Source organism: Dendrobates tinctorius, unplaced genomic scaffold (assembly GCF_039654945.1).
Source record: "Dendrobates tinctorius isolate UK_male_01 unplaced genomic scaffold, ASM3965494v1 ptg000051l, whole genome shotgun sequence".
NCBI classification, from domain to species: Eukaryota; Metazoa; Chordata; class Amphibia; order Anura; family Dendrobatidae; genus Dendrobates; species Dendrobates tinctorius.
The window spans coordinates 17,583,174-17,610,544 of NW_027361719.1; positions in this window are offsets into that span (position 1 = coordinate 17,583,174).

Here is a 27,371-nt window from a genome sequence, read left to right on the forward strand (position 1 = left end):
GTTTCAAGGGCAAAACTGTCTCAGTCTCGCCATCCAATTGTAGACCCTTGCCTGAGGATCTCCTTCACGATAGGCATCACCCTTGTGATCCTGTCCTGAATCTGGGTTACATGCTCGATATTTCGGTGGGGTGTATCCTCTGCCTTCCAGGTCTCCTTCGCAATATCCATAAGTCTCTGAAGATCTTGTCGGTATAACAACTCAAATGGTGAGAACCAAGTAGAGGCCTGTGGAACTTCCCTAATAGAGAACAGCAGGTATAGGAGTAGGCAGTTCCATCCTTTTCCACGACCTTCTTAAAATGACCAGTCACCAGTTTTGACCGATATAAGTACAGCCACCACCTTTCAGGGATGATATACCGCATATCTGCCCCAACCTGGCCTATAAGAGAAGAAAATTAACTTTTATCATGCTCACCTGCAGGGCGGTCTGGTCCGAGGGGTGTCGCAGGTCTTGGTCTGGCGCCTCCCATCTTCTTATGATTGCTGCCCTCCTGCTGGCTTCGTGTGAATGACATGTCCCTGCGTTATCCACACAGACTCCTCGGCACTGCGCTCCTGCTCAGGTGTACTTCTCTGCCCTGACTAGGGCAGAGCAAAGTACTGCAGTGCGCAGGTGCCGGGAAATGTCAAAGAGCCCCGGCACCTGCGCACTGCAGTACCTTGCTTTGCCCTCAACAGGGCAGATAAGTATGCCTGCGCAGGAGTGCCATGCGAGGAGTCTGTGTCTGTGTGGATGACGCAGGGATGCGTCATCCACATGAACCAAGTTGGAGGATGACATTGCATGAAGATGGGAGGCGCTGGACCAAGAACTGCGACATCCGTCAGACCGGACCGCCCCACAGGTGAGTATAATAAAAGTTATTTTTCTTCTGTTACAGGTAGTTTTGGGGCAGTTATAGAATAGTAGAGTTGAGCGACTTTTGGTTTTTTAGGGTCGCGTTTCGTTTCGTGAAACCCGACTTTTCCAAAAGTCGGGTCTAGCAAGATCGTCCGATTATAGGGAAAAGTCGGGGTCGTCCCGAAACACGAAACCCAATGTAAGTCAATGGGGAATAAAAGTCGGCAGTGAGAGGAGGACAGGAAACACACCTACAGTGCCCATTTGAATGCCAAAAGCATCAATTCTTCTTACTTAAGCTTGTCAACCTTAATTAACTCCATAATACAAGTTACGCACTGAAAAATGGGGGTTATTTGGCTAAAGTTGTGGGGGGGAGGGCTGGCTGCAGGTTTTCATGTGCCCTGGGCGAAAGAGCGCCCCTTTAACACATACCACAACTCATCATGCTCCGATACGGCAGAGAAATAGCGGTATAGTACAATGAAAAATACCTCACTTTTTACATCTCATGACGAGGCCCATCTATTTCTCCATACAGAATCATTGGTCCCATATAATGTTTGAAACAGTATATGATGAGCTCCACATAATGCTACAGTATATGTTGGTCCCCATGGATGAAGCTCCACTGTCTTATGGGCCCAAATAATGCTCCAAACATAATGGGCCCCATTTCTAATGCTCTAGTGTATAATGGGCCCTGTAAATGCTGCTCCAGTGTCTGATGTCCACCTTTGGAATGTTCCAGTGTATGGTGGGCCCCATCTATCATTCTCCAGAGTATAGTGCTCCCCAAAAATTGCTGTCCCAACATTGAAAACAATCAAATAAGTCTCCTCGCTAGGGAATCCCTGTACTTGTCTGGACTCCTCGTCGTCCCCATCTTCCATCTCACTGCACAGTATTTCAACTTTGCAAGTGCTGTGATCCTGGGCAAGCAGGGGGGGTCCACTCGTTGGAGACGGCACTGGCACAGGGCCCCTGATAGTACGGTGGTGTGTCTGATGGCGGGTGGGCCGAACCTGCACTTTCATCTGCAGCTTCCTCTTTGTCACCGTGTAAGATGGAACTGTATATGGGAAGGGTAACCTGAGTTTCATCAGGGTCATATTCAGGCCGTGTAGCGTGCGAGGGGAATGTAGTGGTCTGGGTCAATGTACCAGCAGATTCATCGAGCAGTGGCTGGGCATCAGTGCACTTGTGTCGCCCCCAGGAGTACGGTCGCCACAGTGGCATTACCTTCCTCCTAGGGAGTGTGATGTCATGCTTGGGAGCAACGAAGGATCTCTCTAGCAGGTTAACTGATTGGGCGGCGTTATTCCCACGAGTCATGACCCTCCAAACAGCGTTCATGAAGGCAAAGTGTTTGTTTTACGTGGGCAGTATGGTTGCAAAGCTGAACCTTAGAGGAATGTCCAGAAGGGCACCACCAGGAGTGGAGCCTACGGTTAAATTCGACTCCACCTGGGAAACCTCAACCATGCCAGCTACAGAACAGATGCACACATTGCAAGCTTAATTCCGTTAACAAACGAGACTCCGTCATGCCCCGCGGTCCGAGTCCGGCTTACTAGAGGGACACGTGAGGCTCTGGCACATGAGATTGGCCAATAACTGGTGTGTCATGCCCTTACATGTCCGTGGCTGCATGTGCGCTACACTGAAAAGGCCAGCGTTTGTCGCTTACAGGTGCAGATAACCCGCTGAACAACGTTAGTGATGGGGATCACTGATTACAATTATTACCCGAGAACAATGATTTCCCAGTAAGTGCAGGTCAACCGCAGTTCCGGAATTAGGCCTAACCGTCATTCCTGAAAAAATGAAAAATTACGTGTGCAAACCACAGGTGCTGTAGCTTGCTTAACAGCTCGCCAGCCGTTCTCACGCCCAGTATGGATTACACGTGATTGCACAAAGGTGAGAAAGGGTACCGTATCCCCAGATAACATGTATGGATAGCGTACACATTCAAAATATATGTCTATACATCAGGAGGCAGGCTCAGACGGTGTTAGGCCCAGTATGGATTGCACGTGATTGCACAAAGGTTAGAAAGGGTACTGTTTCCCCGGATAACATGTATGGATAGCGTACACATTCAAAATATATGTCTCAGGAGGCAGGCTCAGACGGTGTTAGGCCCAGTATGGATTGCACGTGATTGCACAAAGGTTAGAAAGGGTACCGTTTCCCCGGATAACATGTATGGATAGCGTACACATTCAAAATATATGTCTATACATCAGGAGGCAGGCTCAGACGGTGTTAGGCCCAGTATGGATTGCACGTGATTGCACAAAGGTTAGAAAGGGTACCGTTTCCCCGGATAACATGTATGGATAGCGTACACATTCAAAATATATGTCTATACATCAGGAGGCAGGCTCAGACGGTGTTAGGCCCAGTATGGATTGCACGTGATTGCACAAAGGTTAGAAAGGGTACCGTATCCCCAGATAACATGTATGGATAGCGTACACATTCAAAATATATGTCTCAGGAGGCAGGCTTAGACGGTGTTAGGCCCAGTATGGATTGCACGTGATTGCACAAAGGTTAGAAAGGGTACCGTATCCCCGGATAACATGTATGGATAGCGTACACATTCAAAATATATGTCTCAGGAGGCAGGCTCAGACGGTGTTAGGCCCAGTATGGATTGCACGTGATTGCACAAAGGTTAGAAAGGGTACCGTTTCCCCGGATAACATGTATGGATAGCGTACACATTCAAAATATATGTCTCAGGAGGCAGGCTCAGACGGTGTTAGGCCCAGTATGGATTGCACGTGATTGCACAAAGGTTAGAAAGGGTACCGTTTCCCCGGATAACATGTATGGATAGCGTACACATTCAAAATATATGTCTATACATCAGGAGGCAGGCTCAGACGGTGTTAGGCCCAGTATGGATTGCACGTGATTGCACAAAGGTTAGAAAGGGTACCGTTTCCCCGGATAACATGTATGGATAGCGTACACATTCAAAATATATGTCTATACATCAGGAGGCAGGCTCAGATGGTGTTAGGCCCAGTATGGATTGCACGTGATTGCACAAAGGTTAGAAAGGGTACCGTTTCCCCGGATAACATGTATGGATAGTGTACACATTTAAAATATATGTCTCAGGAGGCAGGCTCAGACGGTGTTAGGCCCAGTATGGATTGCATGTGATTGCACAAAGGTTAGAAAGGGTACCGTATCCCCAGATAACATGTATGGATAGCGTACACATTCAAAATATATGTCTATACATCAGGAGGCAGGCTCAGACGGTGTTAGGCCCAGTATGGATTGCACGTGATTGCACAAAGGTTAGAAAGGGTACCATTTCCCCGGATAACATGTATGGATAGCGTACAAATTCAAAATATATGTCTATACATCAGGAGGCAGGCTCAGACGGTGTCAGGCACAGTATGGATTTGACGGCCCAGATTACACAGCGGAGGAGCAGGGAGAGGTAAAGATTGCAAATGCTGGGGCCCTGCCCAAGCAAGGGGGGCCCACTCGTGGGCGTCGGTACTGGCACTGGGCCCCTCATAGTACAGCGGTGTGTCTGACGGCGGGTGTGCACCACCACCGTCAGAGACACTTGATTGCACTATGAGGGACCCTGTGCCAGTGCCCGCGCCCAAGAGTCGGCCTACCCACCTGTCCAGGGCAACGGCACTCGCACGGTGTCGTGCGCTAGGTGGTGACCTCGGCCATGGGGGGGGAGGCAGCACAGTTAGGGAGTTTTAGAAAGTGGCATATGTTGATGTTGGACATTCAGCTGATGCAAAAGGCGAAATAGGTGAAGTCCCAGGAAGAGGTGGACCAAAGCAAGCCATTTTTCTGTCACCCTATGTGTCATCAGGGGAAGGTGGGACAAAATCCTTGGAAACCCATGCATGGTTCATTTTATTGAAGGTTAGATCATCCACATTTTGGGTTGACAGACGAGTCCTTTTTTCTGTCAGGATTGATCCAGCTGCACTGAAGACTCTTTCAGATAGCACACTTGCAGCTGGGCAAGCGAGCTCCTGTAAGGCATATTGGGCCAATTCAGGCCAGGTGTCCAGTTTAGCGGCCCAGTAGTCAAAGGGGAATGACCTGTGTGGGAGAACATCGATATGGGAGGAAAAGTAGTTTGTAACCATAGTTGACAACTGCTGTCTCCTGTCACTTTCCATCGATGCAGTATTACCAGTTGTGTGAGCGGTACTTGAAAAATCAGTCCACAACATTGTCATGAAACCCCTGTCTCCAACGCCACTTCTGCTGTGTGCACCATGAACACCTCTGCCAAGCTGCCCCCGGCCCGTACGGCTCGTGTGAGAACCATCACCGCTGCTGTGTGCTGGGAATGCCTCAAGCAACCGATTTACCAGAGTTGCTTGTTTATTAGCCAATATTAGGTCAAGGTTCTCCTGTGGCATGATGTTTTGTAATTTGCCTTTATAGCGTGGATCCAGGATGCTGGCCAACCAGTAGTCGTCATCGTTCATCATTTTGGCAATGCGGGGGTCCCTTTTTAGGATCTGCAAGGCATAATCTGACATGTGGGCCAATGTTCCCGGTGTCAATGATGCATTGCGAGTCTGGGTGGAGGAGCACTTTCTGGCAAATCCACATCCCTCCAGTCATGCACAAACCCTGTACCAGACCTTGCCACGCCAACATTTTCACTTGCCCCACGAGATGCATCCTCCTCCCCTAAGTAATCATCCCCATCATCATCCTCCTCTTCCTCCTCCACCTCGTCCAGGAGAGGTCCCTGAGCAGACAATGGCTGAATGTCATCAAGGATTCCCTCCTCCTCTTCCTCCTCATCAACATTGGCTGCAGACGCCTGCTCCTTAAGGTGCGTCAAAGATTGCATGAGCAGACGCATAAGTGGGATGTTCATGCTTAGGATGGCGTCGTCTGTGCTTACCAGCCGTGTGCATTCCTCAAAACACTGAAGGACTTTACAGAGGTCTTTCAGCTTCGACCACTGCACACCTGTCAACTCCATGTCTGCTCTCAAAGTGCCTGGCCGTGTATCCTCCCACAAATGCATTATGGCCTGCTTCTGCTCGCACAGCCGCTCCACCATGTGCAGGGTGGAGTTCCACCTTGTTGCAATGTCGATAATGAGGCGGTGGTTGGGAAGGTGGAGCAATCGCTGCAGCTTCTGCATACGAATGGAGTGTACAGGCGACCGGCGGATGTGCGCGCACAGTCTTCGCACCTTCTGGAGCAGGGCTGTTAACTCCGGATAATTTTTGAGGAAGCACTGCACCACCAGGTTCAAGGTGTGAGCCAAGCAAGGTATGTGCAACTGGAATTCAAATTTTTCAGATTTTTCCCTCGGCTAAAGGTCTTTGCGCACTTCTTACAGATAACCTTGGCCTGATCATGAGGATTTTGTTCAAAAAAGTGCCACACTGCACTCTTCCTACTTTGGCAGACATTTTGCGGCCTAGCACGCTGTGATCTTTTGACCCTCTGGACAAGCTGTCCAGCAACTCTTTTGATGTTTGGAACCTGTCTTTGGAGTGCTCCGGGCCTGCCAGATAACAGCTGTTGCGATGTCGATGTCTGCTGTGGATGCTCCTCATCTGAGCTATTGGAAGCAGTACCCTCTTCCCCCAATGGATGCCAATCTGGGTCAACAACTGGGTCATCCATCACCTCCTCTTCTATGTCATGTGCACCTTCCTCTGTGTCACCGTGTATGGTGGTATAGTGTGCGGGAAGGGGCACCTGAGTCTCATCAGGGTCAGAATCTGGCTCTGTACACTGCGAGGACAATGTAGTGCTCTGAGTGAATGTACCAGCAGAATCATCCATCAGCGGCTGTGCATCAGTGCACTCCATGTCAGATTCATCTTGGCCTGGGTAATTCACCATTTCACTTGATAATCCAGGCATGGTATGTGAAAACAGCTCCATGGAGTAATCAGTAGTATGGCCTGCGTCATCCTTCAATCTTGGTAAGGGTGAAGGACACAAGGAAAGGTGTGGTTCATGAACATGAGCCTCCAATGACGACTCAGTGCTTTTACTTTTTACAACTGAAGAAGAGGAGGCGATAGAGCTGGAGGCTGAGTCAGCAATGTAAGACAAAACTTTTTCCTGATGCTCTGGCTTTAAAAGTGGTTTGCCAACTCCTAGAAAACTAAGCGTTCGAGGCCTTATGTAGCCAGACGATGACGCAGGCTCAACACCTCCTGCATTCGGTCCTATTTTGCTCTTGCCACTACCATCAGATCCACCACCAACACCATCATTACCAGCTGCCAACCCCCGCCCAATTCCACGGCCTCTTCCACCAGCCTTCCTCATTTTTGGTAGAAATGTAGACAAAATCCAACAAACTATATAGTAATGTAAAACAAGGTACAAGGTGTCTATAGGACAGGGGGATTTTGAATTTCTGCAGACACTTGTGGCCACTAGACACTTTTGGATTGTGTGAGGCCCACTGATATCTGAGCGCTATGTCACAGGCTCGATGGCACAGCTGTGACCAAAGTGACTAGAGGATAAGGGAGATTTTGAATCTCTGCACACACTTTTGGACACTGGACACTTTTGGATTGTGTGAGGCCCAATGAATATCTGAGCGCTATGTGACAGGCTCGATGGCACAGCTGTGACCAAAGTGACTAGAGGATAAGGGAGATTTTGAATCTCTGCACACACTTTTGGACACTGGACACTTTTGGATTGTGTGAGGCCCAATGAATATCTGAGCGCTATGTGACAGGCTCGATGGCACAGCTGCTGTGACCAAAGTGACTAGAGGATAAGGGAGATTTTGAATCTCTGCACACACTTTTGGACACTGGACACTTTTGGATTGTGTGAGGCCCACTGATATCTGAGCGCTATGTGACAGGCTCGATGGCACAGCTGTGACCAAAGTGACTAGAGGATAAGGGAGATTTTGAATCTCTGCACACACTTTTGGACACTGGACACTTTTGGATTGTGTGAGGCCCAATGAATATCTGAGCGCTATGTGACAGGCTCGATGGCACAGCTGCTGTGACCAAATTGACTAGAGGATAAGGGAGATTTTGAATCTTTGCACACACTTTTGGACACTGGACACTTTTGGATTGTGTGAGGCCCACTGATATCTGAGCGCTATGTGACAGGCTCGATGGCACAGCTGTGACCAAAGTGACTAGAGGATAAGGGAGATTTTGAATCTCTGCACACACTTTTGGACACTGGACACTTTTGGATTGTGTGAGGCCCAATGAATATCTGAGCGCTATGTGACAGGCTCGATGGCACAGCTGTGACCAAAGTGACTAGAGGATAAGGGAGATTTTGAATCTCTGCACACACTTTTGGACACTGGACACTTTTGGATTGTGTGAGGCCCACTGATATCTGAGCGCTATGTCACAGGCTCGATGGCACAGCTGTGACCAAAGTGACTAGAGGATAAGGGAGATTTTGAATCTCTGCACACACTTTTAGATACTGGACACTTTTGGATTGTGTGAGGCCCAATGAATATCTGAGCGCTATGTGACAGGCTCGATGGCACAGCTGTGACCAAAGTGACTAGAGGATAAGGGAGATTTTGAATCTCTGCACACACTTTTAGACACTGGACACTTTTGGATTGTGTGAGGCCCAATGAATATCTGAGCGCTATGTGACAGGCTCGATGGCACAGCTGTGACCAAAGTGACTAGAGGATAAGGGAGATTTTGAATCTCTGCACACACTTTTGGACACTGGACACTTTTGGATTGTGTGAGGCCCAATGAATATCTGAGCGCTATGTGACAGGCTCGATGGCACAGCTGTGACCAAAGTGACTAGATGATAAGGGAGATTTTGAATCTCTGCACACACTTTTGGACACTGGACACATTTGGATTGTGTGAGGCCCACTGATATCTGAGCGCTATGTGACAGGCTCGATGGCACAGCTGTGACCAAAGTGACTAGAGGATAAGGGAGATTTTGAATCTCTGCACACACTTTTGGACACTGGACACTTTTGGATTGTGTGAGGCCCAATGAACATCTGAGCGCTATGTGACAGGCTCGATGGCACAGCTGCTGTGACCAAAGTGACTAGAGGATAAGGGAGATTTTGAATCTCTGCACACACTTTTGGACACTGGACACTTTTGGATTGTGTGAGGCCCAATGAATATCTGAGCGCTATGTGACAGGCTCAATGGCACAGCTGTGACCAAAGTGACTAGAGGATAAGGGAGATTTTGAATCTCTGCACAAACTTTTGGACACTGGACACTTTTGGATTGTGTGAGGCCCAATGAATATCTGAGCGCTATGTGACAGGCTCGATGGCACAGCTGTTACCAAAGTGACTAGAGGATAAGGGAGATTTTGAATCTCTGCACACACTTTTGGACACTGGACACTTTTGGATTGTGTGAGGCCCAATGAATATCTGAGCGCTATGTGACAGGCTCGATGGCACAGCTGTGACCAAAGTGACTAGAGGATAAGGGAGATTTTGAATCTCTGCACACACTTTTGGACACTGGACACTTTTGAAATGTGTGAGGCCCAATGAATATCTGAGCGCTATGTGACAGGCTCGATGGCACAGCTGCTGTGACCAAAGTGACTAGAGGATAAGGGAGATTTTGAATCTCTGCACACACTTTTGGACACTGGACACTTTTGGATTGTGTGAGGCCCACTGATATCTGAGCGCTATGTGACAGGCTCGATGGCACAGCTGTGACCAAAGTGACTAGAGGATAAGGGAGATTTTGAATCTGTGCACACACTTTTGGACACTGGACACTTTTGGATTGTGTGAGGCCCAATGAATATCTGAGCGCTATGTGACAGGCTCGATGGCACAGCTGTGACCAAAGTGACTAGAGGATAAGGGAGATTTTGAATCTCTGCACACACTTTTGGACACTGGACACTTTTGGATTGTGTGAGGCCCAATGAATATCTGAGCGCTATGTGACAGGCTCGATGGCACAGCTGTGACCAAAGTGACTAGAGGATAAGGGAGATTTTGAATCTCTGCACACACTTTTGGACACTGGACACTTTTGGATTGTGTGAGGCCCACTGATATCTGAGCGCTATGTCACAGGCTCGATGGCACAGCTGTGACCAAAGTGACTGGAGGATAAGGGAGATTTTGAATCTCTGCACACACTTTTAGACACTGGACACTTTTGGATTGTGTGAGGCCCAATGAATATCTGAGCGCTATGTGACAGGCTCGATGGCACAGCTGTGACCAAAGTGACTAGAGGATAAGGGAGATTTTGAATCTCTGCACACACTTTTAGACACTGGACACTTTTGGATTGTGTGAGGCCCAATGAATATCTGAGCGCTATGTGACAGGCTCGATGGCACAGCTGTGACCAAAGTGACTAGAGGATAAGGGATATTTTGAATCTCTGCACACACTTTTGGACACTGGACACTTTTGGATTGTGTGAGGCCCAATGAATATCTGAGCGCTATGTGACAGGCTCGATGGCACAGCTGTGACCAAAGTGACTAGATGATAAGGGAGATTTTGAATCTCTGCACACACTTTTGGACACTGGACAAATTTGGATTGTGTGAGGCCCACTGATATCTGAGCGCTATGTGACAGGCTCGATGGCACAGCTGTGACCAAAGTGACTAGAGGATAAGGGAGATTTTGAATCTCTGCACACACTTTTGGACACTGGACACTTTTGGATTGTGTGAGGCCCAATGAACATCTGAGCGCTATGTGACAGGCTCGATGGCACAGCTGCTGTGACCAAAGTGACTAGAGGATAAGGGAGATTTTGAATCTCTGCACACACTTTTGGACACTGGACACTTTTGGATTGTGTGAGGCCCAATGAATATCTGAGTGCTATGTGACAGGCTCGATGGCACAGCTGTGACCAAAGTGACTAGAGGATAAGGGAGATTTTGAATCTCTGCACACACTTTTGGACACTGGACACTTTTGGATTGTGTGAGGCCCAATGAATATCTGAGCGCTATGTGACAGGCTCGATGGCACAGCTGTTACCAAAGTGACTAGAGGATAAGGGAGATTTTGAATCTCTGCACACACTTTTGGACACTGGACACTTTTGGATTGTGTGAGGCCCAATGAATATCTGAGCGCTATGTGACAGGCTCGATGGCACAGCTGTGACCAAAGTGACTAGAGGATAAGGGAGATTTTGAATCTCTGCACACACTTTTGGACACTGGACACTTTTGAATTGTGTGAGGCCCAATGAATATCTGAGCGCTATGTGACAGGCTCGATGGCACAGCTGCTGTGACCAAAGTGACTAGAGGATAAGGGAGATTTTGAATCTCTGCACACACTTTTGGACACTGGACACTTTTGGATTGTGTGAGGCCCACTGATATCTGAGCGCTATGTGACAGGCTCGATGGCACAGCTGTGACCAAAGTGACTAGAGGATAAGGGAGATTTTGAATCTGTGCACACACTTTTGGACACTGGACACTTTTGGATTGTGTGAGGCCCAATGAATATCTGAGCGCTATGTGACAGGCTCGATGGCACAGCTGTGACCAAAGTGACTAGAGGATAAGGGAGATTTTGAATCTCTGCACACACTTTTGAACACTGGACACTTTTGGATTGTGTGAGGCCCACTGATATCTGAGCGCTATGTGACAGGCTCGATGGCACAGCTGTGACCAAAGTGACTAGAGGATAAGGGAGATTTTGAATCTCTGCACACACTTTTGGACACTGGACACTTTTGGATTGTGTGAGGCCCAATGAATATCTGAGCGCTATGTGACAGGCTCGATGGCACAGCTGTGACCAAAGTGACTAGAGGATAAGGGAGATTTTGAATCTCTGCACACACTTTTGGACACTGGACACTTTTGGATTGTGTGAGGCCCAATGAATATCTGAGCGCTGTGTGACAGGCTCGATGGCACAGCTGTGACCAAAGTGACTAGGGGATAAGGGAGATTTTGAATCTCTGCACACACTTTTGGACACTGGACACTTTTGGATTGTGTGAGGCCCAATGAATATCTGAGCGCTATGTGACAGGCTCGATGGCACAGCTGTGACAAAAGTGACTAGAGGATAAGGGAGATTGGATTGCTTTTAAAAAAGCAGTTTGCGGAGCAGTGGGTAAACAGCAATGCCAGCCTGTCAGGAAGCCTTAAAAGGCAGCCCAACAACCAACACCACTGATACACCACAATATAGCCTCCCCTTGCACTGCACACACAGTGACTGGTATGTTGTGCAGGCCAAATTGCTAGCAGCAGAAGCAGTTTTTTTTTCTTCTCAGCAGGACAAAAAAAAAAAATTGGGATTGCTTTTAAAAAAGCAGTTTGCGGAGCAGTGGGTAAACAGCAATGCAGGAATGTCAGGAAGCCTTAGAAGGCAGCCCAACAACCAACACCACTGATACACCACTATATAGCCTCCCCTTGCACTGCACACACAGTGACTGGTGTGTTGTGCAGGCCAAATCGCTAGCAGCAGAAGCAGTTTTTTTGTCTTCTTCCCTGCCTAACGCTCTCCCTACAGAATCAGCAGCAACCTCTCCCTATACTGAGATCGGCAGAAGTAAGATAGCGGTCGGCGTGCACGCCCTTTTATACCCCCTGTGACGCCCACCAAAGCAAGCCAATCACTTGCATGCCCTTCTGAAAGATGGTGGTGACCCCTGCCTATGTCATCACGTTGCCCACAGTGTCCGTGGATCCTGATTGGCTGAAAAAGAGCGCAAAACAAACTTTTGAAACGCGACTTTCTCGTAAGTCGCCGACCTCGTGGCCGACCTCATCCTAGGGTCGGGTTTCGTTTCATGAAACCCGACTTTGCCAAAAGTCGGCGACTTTTGAAATTTTTCGACCCGTTTCGCTCAACTCTATAGAATAGCATTATAGAATGCTGTATATCAGCCCTGAAAGGTGTCGGCTATAACTTATATCGGCCAAAACTGGTGACAGGTTCCCTTTAGGTATGGACTTGAAGGTCTGATTGAACTTTTCCACCAAGCTGTCTGTCTGTGGATGGTACACGTACATCCTGAATTGTGTAATCTGGAGAGACTTTCATAATTCTCTCATTACGTTGCACATAAATGATGTTCCTTGGTCAGACAGGATCTCCTTTGGCTGGACAGTCTGAGAGAAAATATAAACTAGCTCTCAGGCTGTGCTTCTGGTGGAGGAGTTTCTTAGTGGTACCGCCTCCAGGTATCGTGTTGCATAGTCCATGACCACCAGGATGTATTGGTGCCTTCTGGGCGACTTAACTAGGGACCTGACAAGGTACATTGCAATTAGGTCCAATGGAACCTCTATAATGGGTAACGGCACTGGAGGACTGTAGAAATGGGTGACGGGAGCACTTAGCTGACAGGCAGGACAGGATCTGCAATAATTAGCAATCTCTCGGTGACACTCAGGCCAGTAGATCCTTTGAAGTACTCATTCTTGGGATATGTCTATGTGAAGATGCCCACCCAAGACATGAGAATGGGCCAGGTCTAGTACCCTATGCCGATAGTGTCCCGGTACTAACAGCTGCACTAATACTTCCCCTCTCCGTTTAGTGACCTGATATAGCAGATCCTCATTTACTGTGAAACATGGAAACCTTGTGTCGGCCCCCAACTCTTGGGCAACCCCATTGATCACAATAACATTTTCCTGTGCCCTTTTAAGGTAAGGTCATCTATTTGAGCAGTCCCAAAATTGCCTCCAGAAACCTCCAACTCAGGAATTTCAGCCTCATGGGTTGTCTTCTCGTTTTCGTCTTCAGCAAGGACACACAGGGAGTACTCATCCACCTCCGAATGTGATGGGGATTCTTCATGGTTAAACGAGCTCCTATCTGAGTAACCTGGTGCCTTGTCCTTTTGCCATAAGTCATGTACAGCGGTGCGTAGAGCACACCTTGGTAATTTTTTTAACCCATAAGCCACTCCCCAAAGCTTGCCCCCAGACCTTTATATGTGCCCTAATGTCACCACACATACTGCCAGTGCAGCTGATACAACTACACAAGGGCCCAGAGGTGGAAGGATGCACATGCGAGCAGTGCCAGGGCAGATTATAATGAGGGCAATCTGGCCTACCACTCGGGTCCTAAACTCTGTGGTCCATGGTCAGATTGCCCTCATTATACTTTTTTTTAGTCATTTAGTTGCACTTCAGGCAGAGAGATTGAAACATGGCGCTGTGTGTATGTGGTGATGTTGATGCAGACACCTTCAGATTCAGCTTTGCCATGATCTGTGTGGCTCCAGACCTCTTTAACCAATGATGAGGGCACCTAACCAGTTAGTTAAAACCAAGTCCTTTTTACTGTCAATAAAACTTATGTACAGAGGACAGCAGAAAATAAGCTTTCTGTTTTCTTCTGCACAATGTAGAGGCACATTCTTGGTCGTTATGGATGGCAACACAATACTTGCCATAAATGTTATTGTAGCACTGCAGGTTAAGCTTAGGACCTCCATTTTCCAGTATAATGCCACTCGGGTTGATGTGTTTCACTGTGACAACTATACTTCAGCTACACTTCCTGAGAACAAAGGTAGCTTATCCAGCTATCACTTTACTAGACGTGCCCGGATCTTTCTCATTCTGTTTCTTTGACTGTAGCTTCCAGGTCTGAACAACACTAGACGTTCCCAATAGTCTCTTAGAGACATTCCCAATTCTTTTTGCAGTGAGTCCCCTGACATGCCTGCATAAAGGGGTTGTCCAGGTCAAATCCGATAAGTCTGCAATCACTTAATTGTAACTCGTAATTCCAGCGAAGCCCTTGTTCTCCTGTAATTAAAGTAACATAAAAAAACACATGACAGCGCAGGAAACACTGGGTATTCGGGCCCCCCATTCAAGTGAATGGGGTCCGGGTTTGGGCTCGGGTCTGGGTACTGTTCTGGCACCCGAACCTGAACTTTTTTGTAACTGTTCGTCCGAACCCGCTGGACCCAAACATCCAGGTGTCTGCCCATCTCTACTCTACTCTCTTTCAGTTTCATTCTGCTGCTTCTTGTGTTTCCATGTGCAGATGAGAATAAGGATGATTCCTCTACACTGTGACAGCCCTTCAGATATTTGTAGACAGCTATTAAGTCTCCTCTTAACCTTCTTTTTTGCAAGCTAAATATTTCCAGATCCTTTACTCTTTCCTCATAGGACATAGTTTGCCGTCCGCTCACCATCCTGGTAGCTCTTCTCTGAACTTGCTCCAGTATTTCAATGTCTTTTTTAAAATGTGGTGCCCAGAACTGTACACAGTATTCCAAATGAGGCCTCACCAAGGAGGAGTAGAGGGGAATAATTACTTCACGTAATCTGATCTAGACTCTGTGCTTCTTTTAATACATCCTAGAACTGTGTTTGCCTTTTTTTCTGCTCTTCTGTTGCTTTTCTGTTGCAAGTGTATTGGGCGAGGCAGGAAATGACTAGTCAGAATATGGCCTGAAGTATATAAATCGCATACTTGCAGCCACATGACCTCCTGCTCCTGGTGCAGAGTGCGCGTTTTGAGGATTCACAAGTCTGCAGTCACATAGGGTGCCTCTTATTACCCCAACCCCTTCATCTAAAGACATGGCTGAAACGTTGCTTTCAAACTGATTAAAATAATACCTTTTTTTAAGGAATCCATTTTGTCATTCTTCTGAAATTAGTTTTATGCAAATGAGACGCAACTTCAGCAGGTCTGAATGTTACACTTGATCTTTTCCTGCCAGTCTGAGCATTATATGCCACTGCCTGCCTCTGTGATTGACAGCTCACTGCTTTTTCAGGGACCTTCATCCTCTGGCTGAAATATCATGCAGGTGCTATCATTGTGGTTTTTTTATTCACCTATTGCATTTAATAGGCAAGACTCATCTGAAAATAACAGAAACTGAAGGAGTTACTTGGCATGTGAAAAAAGCTTGCCAGAACTAGCTCATAAACTTACATTGTACTATATGTTTTGCACATCGACCAATTGGTTGCAATTATTCTTTAGGGTTTTCTTTGAACCGACAAGATCTAAGCACAAAAATGAAGATGATACATATCTGCCTTTCTACAACATTGCAAAATGTGCTTCAAAAGGAGGTACATATGTTTCTTGGTGCAACTTTTTTGGGGACGTGGTGATTGTGGTTAAAGTCTACAGAAACCCACATTTCAGTAATATATGTATAGTGTCATCACAGTCTTAGAATATCATTGTCATAGCTCTAACAGAGGCCATATTAGTTGTCAGTTGTTCCACCAACAATTGAAACTTAGAAACAACCAGTGGAATTTTCAACATCTTGATAAAAGTCAAAAACTCAAGGACTTAAAGTTCCAGGTGTCCTTTTATTTTTATAAAACATAAATGATGTGATATATGTTATCATACACGCTCTTCGTTTCCTCTTAAGACGCTTTGTTTGAAATGTTTAATGTGCTTTCTGGAATCTTAATTCTTTTTTTTTCTAGTTTCTACCATGAACTCAATCAGATATATTTTCAGTTAAAATAAGAAAAGACCCAGTATAAGGATATGAAATTGTCGCTTATCAAAGTCTCTGCTTAAATTAGTCCAGAGGAACATCAAAAAGCAAATCTTCCAAGCGTTTTCTCTCAAGACATTAATAAATTAATTTTGGTGCAGATTTTTCCCTCTGTATTTTAATTGGTGAAGGACTTTGATAATCTTTATATCCTTAAACTGGGATGTTTACAATGACTTTAATTCTTTTTTCATTAACCAAAATTTCCATGTTTCTGTGAAAGTCTTAAGATGGGCGCAGTCAGTGTTGGATTTGGGTGTAAAGCACAGTTCAAACTTTATACTTACACGTTTTCTTTTAGCCCAAGAGTTTAAATCTTTCATGTAGGCTTGGTTTTCATGGAGATGTATCACATCAATATCATAAAGTAATCAGTGGCATAAAGTATCACAGGTCTTTAAGAGAATTGGTGTTTATATGGACCCAAAGGAATCTCTTGCACCAACTATAATAATAACCCTGAATGTGATATTGCATTGTCTGTTTAAATTATTGTTATTAATATTAATATTATTTTAGTTCACATAATTGCAATTATGAAATAATCCCCGTAAAAAAACTGTGTGCAATTTGTAATGAATGCAATAAAAAACCCTCTATTCTTATCATAATGTCACAGTTGCATGATTTAGAAATCTGTTTAAGGTGATTGTCTAGGCTTCTAAGGCCTCATTCAAACATCCTTTTTTCTCACTTATGAAAGAAATTGACTTCTTTCTCGATCAGAGTTTTATACTAGTGTCATTAGAGTTTGGTCCGAGTGTCATCAGTTTTTTCTTGTATGTGAAAAAAACCTCTCCTTTCTTTTCCTATCTGGCAATCCGTGGAAATTGGACTGTGCTTGCCAGCATCCGAGTGCTGTCCAATCTTTTCACTGACCCATACACTTGCATTGCCGATTTTGACACTCGGATCAAAACCAGATACGTCTCCTCGATTTTCCACTGACTTCTCCGATCGTGGATAATCATGGACATGTGAATAATCCCATAGGCTATCACAGGTATTAGTGTTATTGTGAAAAACATGGATAGCACTCAGATGTGAAAAATGAACGCCTGAATGAGACCCAAATGAGACCTGAAAAAGCGTTTACAAAGCGCTCAAAAGAATGAACATATGCATTTTTATGTAAAAACATCTTGCTATTCATATGCTCAGTTTTACAAGTGTCTTTTAACCTCTTCAAGCTTCCAAAGGTGCCAAGTGGTTAAAAGAAGCGAGCAGGCAATTCTTCAGGTATTTTCTGCTTTGAAGATGCTCTATGCTTTAAGTGCTTTGCTGGCATTTTTGTTTGAAAAAATGCTATTGTTTTCTTCACTGTTGAATACAGTTATGAAAATGTCCAGAAACTGCCAATAAAACAGACAACACTAAAACATTTCTCACTCATTCACAACATAGATGATAAATGTCTGCCCACCAGCAGGACTTCACCGATTACTAGAATGAAGCTAGTCAGTTCACCTGGCATTAGACCATTCCATTAATCTTTGATTACTGGTGGTCCACAAATCTAACCAAATATTGCAATGAAGGCTCAGCAAAACTCCTGAGAGTGTTTTTTCTCCTTTCCTGTTTACACAGGTAAATGACTGTGTAAACAATGACTTTATCCCTATGAGGTGGCCATGCCTGCTACTGCAATTTTTCCCTTTCAAATGGATGGAATACGCTGTACAGTTGGGGTAATGAGCCGGTGTACCTGTGTATGCAGGAACAACTGTCAATCACTGCAGGGGTAGCATGAGTCAAAGGTTTCTATGAGTACTAACAGCATTTAAATAACTTTTTATATAGGAATACTAATACTTTTTATATAGGAATACTAAGACTATATATTCCTGAGCTCAGCATTTCACACTCGATACTGTATTTTACTCATGTTAGCCTATGTTTACTGACAGTTCTGCAATGCATAAAATATCTAAACATAGATATTAGATCTCTTTTGCATTTTTACACTCTGTTTTAATATTAATTTGCACTAAGGGCTCATTCAGATGTCAGTGAATTTCTCATATGAGAAAATGGATCCGAGTTTCATCAATGTTGTTGATCAGAGTGTCATCAGAGCTTGGTCAGTGTAACGCTGCTCCCAGCGCCCCTGCATGGTGTCCCCTTCTCCCTCTATGCAGAGACACCGGCATAATCCCCATTCCAGCCCTCGGTGCGGTCCCCAGAATGCCCCTGCTCCCTGTCTTCACAGTCCTCGTCCTGGGTGCGCACTGCCGGGACTGTGGAGTGCCTAGCAGGCCCATGCACACGCTTCTCTCATTCTTATAGCTTGTTGCTGAGAGGCATTTAGTATAATGTAATGCACCTACAAGATGGCTCCCAGGCAATAGCTTGGAGCTTCTCTCCCCTAGACAGTCACTAAGCAACATATTGAATCATTAGTTAGTAAAGTGTACTACTAGTGAGTTGTGAGGTCCCCTGGTCCCAGTGCAGCCAGAGCCTGAACCTGTATCTCTGAGTCCAGTCCTGTATTCATAGTCCCCTAGTCCTGATGTTGCCAGTTCCCGAACATAGTCCCCTGGTCCCAGAGTGGCCTTGTCCCCTGGTCTGGGAATGAACAGTGTCTGAACCACGTCCCCTGGTCCCGGAGCTGCCAGTTCCTGAACATTGTCCCCTGGTCCGGGAATAAACAGTGCCTGAACCTTGTCTCCTGGTCCTGGAGCTGCCAGTGCCTGAACTTCATCCCTTGGTCCCAGAGCGGCCAGTGACTGTACCTGTCCCCTTTATCCCACAGTAGCTAGTGCCTGAACCGTGTCCTCTGGTCCTGGAACGGCCAGTGTCTGAACATTGTCCTAAAAGTGGCTAGTCCTATACCCAAAGTACCCTAATCCTTGTGCGGCCATTTCTGTTTCCAAAGGTCCTTGGTCCCAGTGCATGAACGCTATCACTAGAGATGAGCGACTTTGCCTTTTTTCGGGTCGAGTCGGGTTTCATGAAACCCAACTTTTGCAAAAGTCGGGTCGAACTAAATCGGCCGATTTTTGTGAAAAGTCGAAGGCCGACTGAAACACGAAACCCAATGTAATTCAATGGGGAAGCAAAGTCGGCAGGGAGTGAAGGACAGGAAACACACCTACAGTGCCCTTTTGAATGCCAAAAACATCAATTCTTATTACTGAAGCATTTCAACCTTAATTTACTTCATAATACTAAGTTATGCACTGAAAAATGGGGTTATTTGGCTAAATTTGTGGGGGGTAGGGAAGGCTCCCGGTTTTCATGTGCCCTGGGCCAAAGAGCGTCCCTTTAACACATAGCACAACTCACGATGCTCCGATATGGCAGAGAAATAGCGGTATAGTACAATGAAAAATACTTCACTTTTTACATCTCATGACTGATATCCATTTTAAATTCTCCAATAGCTCCAAAAACGGACAGTATATTACTCCATACAGTATTATGGCCACCGCATAGTGCACTATACAGAGTAATGAGGCCCATATATTTCTCCATACAGAATCATTGGTCCCATATAATGTTTGAAACAGTATATGATGAGCTCCACATAATGCTACAGTAAAATATGTTGGTCCCCATGGATGAAGCTGCACTGTCTTATGGGCCCAAATAATGCTCCATATATAATGGGCCCCATTTCTAATGCTCTAGTGTATAATGGACCCTGTAAATGCTGCTCCAGTGTCTGATGTCCACCTTTGGAATGCTCCAGTGTATGGTGGGCCCCATATATCATTCTCCAGAGTATAGTGCTCCCCAAAAATTGCTGTCCCAACATTGAAAACAATTAAATAAGTCTCCTCAAATAAGTATCCTCGCTAGGGAATCTCTGTACTAGTCTGGGCGTACAGACGTGATGTCATTGCGCTCTCTGATCAGAATATCACTGTCAGGAAATGCGGAAGATGTCATGGCGGTGGAGCAGGGAGAGGTAAGTATTTCAACTTTGCAAATGCTGTGATTCTGAGCAAGCAGGGGGGGCCCACTCGTTGGCGACGGTACTGGCACAGGGCCCCTCATAGTACGGCGGTGTGTCTGATGGCGGGTGGGCCGAACCTGCACTTTCATCTGCACCTTCCTCTTTGTCACCGTGTAAGGTGGTACAGTATATGGGAAGGGTAACCTGAGTTTCATCAGGGTCAGATTCTGGCTGTGTAGAGTGCGAGGGGAATGTAGTGGTCTGGATCAATGTACCAGCAGAATCATCTAGCAGTGGCTGGGCTTCAGTGCACTTGTGGCGCCCCCCAGGAGTACGGTCGCCACAGTGGCATTACCTTCCTCCTAGGGAGTGTGATGTCATGCTTGGGAGCAACGAAGGATCTCTATAGCAGTTAAACCAACACACAACACATTTCCCACTCCAGGCCAGCAGGGAGACCTCTGAACCAGAGTGCTGAGGAGCTGCTCTCTGTTGTCGGGAGGAGGTAAGTTAGGGCAGTCTGTGAAGGGAAGGGGAAGTGTGTGGACGAGAGAAGGGGAGCTGGAGGATGAGCAGAGTTAAGGCTCACTCCTAGCTGGAGCGCATGATCCGGATACCGGTCTCCGAGTTTGTAGGGACACTGACGTTCCTGCAGCTGAAACCGGAGGAAGTAGCAGTTGTAAATGCTCTGTACCCAACTAAGGCTCAGAGGCCCCAGCAGCGACGTGTGGGAGCCAGAAGGAAAAGGCTACGGCTGCTTGCCATACAAGAAAGTTTCAAAAGAGAGTCAACAGGGGGAACTTCATTGAACTCAGCACTGCGAGTACCTCAGATAAGCGCTAGAACGGAGGCCACACTACCTATCTGCAGAGAGAGAATTCCAAATTGGCTTCCAGGCTGACCAACTCCTTCTCCATCTGTACTCTGGGTCCTGGACGGCACTTACCAAGTACAGGTAAAGGAACTGCACGACTGTGTCTGTCATCTTTCTCCTGCGCCTGGCACACGGCTCTGCTACATCCTGCACTGCACACCATCTACCAACTCTTTCATCTGCCCTGCGACTACGGCCCTACGGTGCAGGGCTTCTACATCTTAGCTGCACCACAACATCTGTCCCAGAGAAGCGACACTGCAGCGCTGGTCAATCTAATCAGAAACCACAGGTGGCGTCACGTATCATTCACCTATAAACATTATTCACCCCTTTGCATGTACGCCCAGGGCCACGGAACGGGTCACCACCACCGTGACACATCCCTGTGAGATACTGGCCCGGTACCGATTAACCCCACTGCCCTGGCTGGCCACCCACACTCCATGTCAGATTCATCTTGGACTGGGGAATTCACAATTTGACTTGATAACCCAGGCATGGTATGTGGGAAAGAGCTACATGGACTAATGTGAAGTGTGGCCTACTGCATCATTCACTTTGGGTGGGGGTGCAGGGCACAAGGAAAGGGGTTCTTCCTGAACAGGAGCCAGCACTTGATGACTCAGTGCTTGCATTTTTTGAAACTTCAGAAGAGGAGGGCATATTTGCTGGAGTCTGTTTCGGCAATGTAAGCCAAAACCAGTTCCTCATGCTCCGCCTTTAAAAGCGGTTAACCTACTCCCAGAAAAGGTAGCCTTCCAGTCGTTCCGGAGCCAGACCATGACACAGGCTCAACACCTCCTGCCTTAGCTGCTATTGTGCTTTTGCCACTACCAGCAGATGCACCACCACCAACAGCACCAGCTGTCCCCCCCACACCCACGTCCGTGGCCTCTTCCACCAAACTTCAAAATTTAGCACAAAATAGACACAAAATAACATCAGATATATGGCACTGTATCAGAAGCGTACAGCTCTATTCAGTCAAAGGATAATTGTCAATCTCCATATATATTCCATCAGTCACACAGAGACGCTCACAGGCTCAGTATGGATTAGACAAGAATATAAAAAGTAGACAAAGTGTACAGTATCATCAGATAGCAGGTATATATAGCATAGTTTAAACATTAACAATGTACGTCTATATATCAGGAGTAGTGTTGAGCCACCCCGCTAGTGTTTTGGTTCGTCGCACAGGAGGCAAATTCTTCGAATGTTTGTCGAGCCACATTGAAAACAATGGCAGGCAAACACAAACACATACAAACACATAGAAAACAATTACAAAACACCTTAAAAGGTGTCCCAAAGCCGAAAAAGTGCACAGAAGACAAAAATTAACATATGGAAAAGGGCAACTACATTTAGAAAAGAGGTGGAAGAGTAAAAGGAGGAGGTGGAGGAGACACAGATCAAGGCTTGTCATGCCCTTATGAAGTCAAGAAAGGCTGGAATAAAAATGTAAAATACAAACCAAAAAAAAAAAATTCTGAAATCGAACACGATCATATTTCGTCGGACTTCCCACCAATAAATTATGCCAACTGGCCATCGGGCGGCGTTATTCCCACGAACCTCCAAACAGCGTCCATGAAGGCAAAGTGTTTGCTTTCCGAGGGCAGTATGATTGCAAAGCTGAACCTTAAAGGAATGTCCAAAAGGGCACCACCAGGAGTGGAGCCTGCGGCTTAATTGGACTCCACCCGGGAAACCACAACCATGCCACCTCAATAAAAGATGCACACATTGAAAGTTTTGTCAATTCTGTGTGTGGTGTGGTGTGGTATGTCCGTTTGTAGTTGTGCTAGCGATTTGTCAGCTTTATTCTGATAACGAACGAGACTCCGGCATGCCCCCGCGGTACGCGTCAAGCTTACTAGAGGGATACGCGAGGCTCTGGCACGCGAGATCGAGCAATAACAGGTCTATCATGGCCTTACATGTCCGGGGCTGCATGCGTGCTACACTGAAAGGACCAGCTTTTGTTGCTTACAGGTGCAGATAACCCGCTGAACACCGTTAGTGATGGGATCTGTGATTCCAATTATTCCCCGCGAATGATGATTTCCCAGTAAGTGCAGGTCAACCGCAATTCCTGAATTAGGCCTAACCGGCATTCCTGAAAAAATGCAAAAAATTACGTGTCCAAACCACAGGTGCCGTAGCTTGCTTAACAGCTCGGCAGCCGTTCTCAGGCCCAGTATGGATTCGATAAGATTCTAGAAAGTTGATAAAGGGTACAGTTTCACCGGATAACATGTATATATGTAGCATAGTTTACACATTAAAAACCTATGTCTATATATCATGAGGCAGGCTCAGACGGTCTCAGGCCCAGTATGGATTAGACGTGATTGGACAAAGGTGAGAAAGGTGTATATAGTAGTGGGGAGAATTTGAATCTCTCTAGACTTCAGGACACAGTTGGATTTTGTCAGGCCCTGTTTATATTACACCGCAATGTGACAGGCAGATTCTGGATGGTGTAAGAAAGGTGTATGGAGGACTGGGGAGAATTTAAATCTCTCTAGACTTCAGGACACAGTTGGATTCTGTCAGGTCCTGTTTATATTACACCGCAATGTGACAGGCAGATTCTGGATGGTGTAAGAAAGGTGTATAGAGGGCTGGGGAGAATTTGAATCTCTCTAGACTTCAGGACACAGTTGGATTCTGTCAGGCACTGTTTATATTACACCGCAATGTGACAGGCAGATTCTGTATGGTGTAAGAAAGGTGTATAGAGGACTGGGGAGAATTGGAATCTCTCTAGACTTCAGGACACAGTTGGATTCTGTCAGGCCCTGTGTATATGACACCGCAATGTGACAGGCAGAAATTGCCTAGTGTATGACAAACTACAAGGTGAATATAGATTTGGGCAGAATTGGAATCTCCCTAGAGTGTAGGTCTGTAAGAACGGACAAACTCCTCGTCTTTTCCTTACAGAGTCACACACTTAGCTTCAATTTGGCCGTGATAACAGCCGTTACACGGTACTGTGAGAGGAGCGTACACGTACACCGCTGTACGGTGTATGTAAAATTGTCAAGCTCCGTGTTTTTGGATACGGACTGACACACGCTGTCTCTCTCTAGCTTTGAATGTAATCAAACAGCAGATATACTAAACTGTTTGAAAAACGGACAAAACTATAAGGTGTAGGTCTGTAAGAACGGACAAACTCCTCGGCTTTACCTTACAGAGTCACACACTTAGCTTCAATTTGGTTGTGATAACAGCCGTTACACGGTACTGTGTGAGGAGCGTACACCGCTGTACGGTGTGTGAAAAAATTAACGCTCAGTACCTCACCAGGACAAAACAATAAAATTTGGATTGCTTTTAAAAAAGCAGTTTGAACACCAGTGTGCACACAGCAATGCAGCTAGCCTTAAAAGGCAGGCTAATCAACACCAGTGCTGCTGCACAAAAGCAAAAATCTTCACCTTTCACTGCACAGTAACTACAGTGAAAAGCGCTATCAGCAGAAGCAGTTTTTTTTTCTTTTTTCCTTCCTAACGCTCTCCCTACAAAATCAGCAGCAGCAGTAGCTCTCCCTATTCTGAGATCAGCATGAGTAACATGGTGGTCGGCGTGCACACCCTTTTATACCCCCTGTGACCCCCCCACAAAGCAAGCCAATCACTTGCATGCCCTTCTCCAAGATGGTGGTGACCGCTGCCTATGTCATTACGTTGCCCACAGTGTCCGTTCTTCCTGATTTGCTGAAAACGGGCGCTAAAGTATCTTTTGAAACGTGACTTTGGTGCTAAAGTCGCCGACCTCATGTCCGACCTCATGCTAAGGTCGTTTTTCGTTTCATGAAACCCGACTTTGGCAAAAGTCGGCGACTTTTGAATTTTTTCGACCCGTTTTGCTCAACTCTAGCTATCACCCAATCCATGGGAGGCCAACCCCTGAGTCAGTATCCTAGACTGGTGTTTCTGAAATAAGCCCTTAATCAGTATCAGCATACCTGACCCCAGGGCAGCTGCAGTACCGGGTTGTACCCAGTAGTGGTACCTCTTGCGACTACCTGTCACACAAACCTGACCTCACCACTAAAGACTCCAGTGAACATCAAGGTAGCTTCTTAGTTACGCCCTTTCCTGGGTAGGTCTGGTCCTGTTGCACAGTGGGTCTACAAAGTCACATGTGCCACCATCAGGTGTAAGGCCGGGGTCACACTAACCGACGCAAAATACGGTCCATAGTTTACATGCGTAATACGGATGAATGACCCCTAAATAGTGCTCCGTATGTCAACCGTAAGCAAGGTGTGGTTGCGTATTTTGCGCATGTCAGCATCCGTATGTAATCCATATGACATCCGTATGCAATCCGTATGGCGAGATTTTCTCGCAGCCTTGCAAAATGGACATTTAACGGTTTTGAGGCTTGCTAATTATTTAAATAATTAGCCAGCACCCTATTTATTGGCTCAGGAACAGGTTGCTGCCTCCATTCTGTCCATTTGTGTCCTTGCCTTCACTAGGTGTGTTGGTGTTGTATGTGCAACATGGCAAACAGTCTGAGTTTCAACACAACTGAGCAGGTTCTCTTCAACTGGCTTTTGTCACGCCGCTTTGGCCAACCATACCCAGTGATAGTGGATCTGCGGAGTAAGAGACGCATGTGGTGCCATCCACTTTTGAGGCAACGACTCACAAGAGGTCATTATTATTATTATTATTATTATTATTTATTGTTATAGCGCCATTTATTCCATGGCGCTTTACATGTGAGGAGGGGTATACATAAAAACAAGTACAATAATCTTAAACAATACAAGTCATAACTGGTACAGGAGGAGAGAGGACCCTGCCCGCGAGGGCTCACAATCTTCAAGGGATGGGTGATAATACAGTAGGCGAGGGTAGAGCTGGTCGTGCAGCGGTTTGGTCGATCGGTGGTTACTGCAGGTTATAGGCTTGTCGGAAGAGGTGGGTCTTCAGGCTCTTTTTGAAGGTTTCGATGGTAGGTGAGAGTCTGATATGTTGTGGTAGAGAGTTCCAGAGTAGGGGTGATGCGCGAGAGAAATCTTGAATGCGATTGTGGGAAGAGGAGATAAGAGGGGAGTAAAGAAGGAGATCTTGTGAGGATCGGAGGTTGCGTGCAGGAAAGTACCGGGAGACGAGGTCACAGATGTATGGAGGAGACAAGTTGTGGATGGCTTTGTATGTCATGGTTAGGGTTTTGTAATGGAGTCTCTGGGCAATTGGGAGCCAGTGAAGGGATTGACAGAGGGGAGAAGCTGGGGAATAGCGGGGGGACAGGTGGATTAGTCGGGCAGCAGAGTTTAGAATAGATTGGAGGGGTGCGAGAGTGTTTGAGGGGAGGCCACAGAGCATGAGGTTGCAGTAGTCAAGGCGAGAGATGATGAGGGCATGGACTAGGGTTTTTGCAGATTCTTGGGTGAGGAATGAACGGATGCGTGAAATATTTTTGAGTTGAAGTCGGCAGGAAGTGGAAAGGGTTTGGATATGTGGTTTGAAGGAGAGATCAGCGTCAAGGATTACTCCGAGGCAGCGAGCTTGTGGGACTGGGGAGAGTGGGCAGTCATTTACTGTAATTGATAGGTTCGTAGGGGGGGTCACGTGAGATGGGGGAAAGATGATGAATTCTGTTTTGTCCATGTTGAGTTTCAGATATCTAGTGGAGAAGAAGGATGAAATAGTGGACAGACATTGAGGGATTCTGGTTAGTAGGGAGGTGATATCTGGTCCAGAGATGTAGATCTGTGTGTCATCAGCATAAAGATGATACTGAAAGCCATGAGATTCTATGAGCTGTCCCAGGCCAAAGGTGTAAATAGAGAACAGCAGGGGCCCAAGGACTGAACCTTGTGGGACTCCGACAGATAGGGGGCGAGGTGAGGAGGTGGTGTGTGAGTGGGAGACGCTGAATGTCCAGTCTGTTAGGTATGATGAGATCCAGGAGAGGGCCAAGTCTGTGATGCCGAGGGATGAGAGGGTCTGTAATAATAGGGAATGGTCCACTGTGTCAAAGGCAGCCGACAGGTCCAGGAGGAGGAGGACAGAGTAGTGTCGCTTGCTCTTGGCAGTTAAGAGGTCATTGGTGACCTTAGCAAGGGCAGTTTCAGTGGAGTGGTGTGACCGGAAGCCAGATTGTAAGCGGTCGAAGAGGGAGCAAGAAGAGAGATGGGAGGACAGTTCAAGGTAGATGTGTTGTTCTAGTAGCTTGGAGACGTATG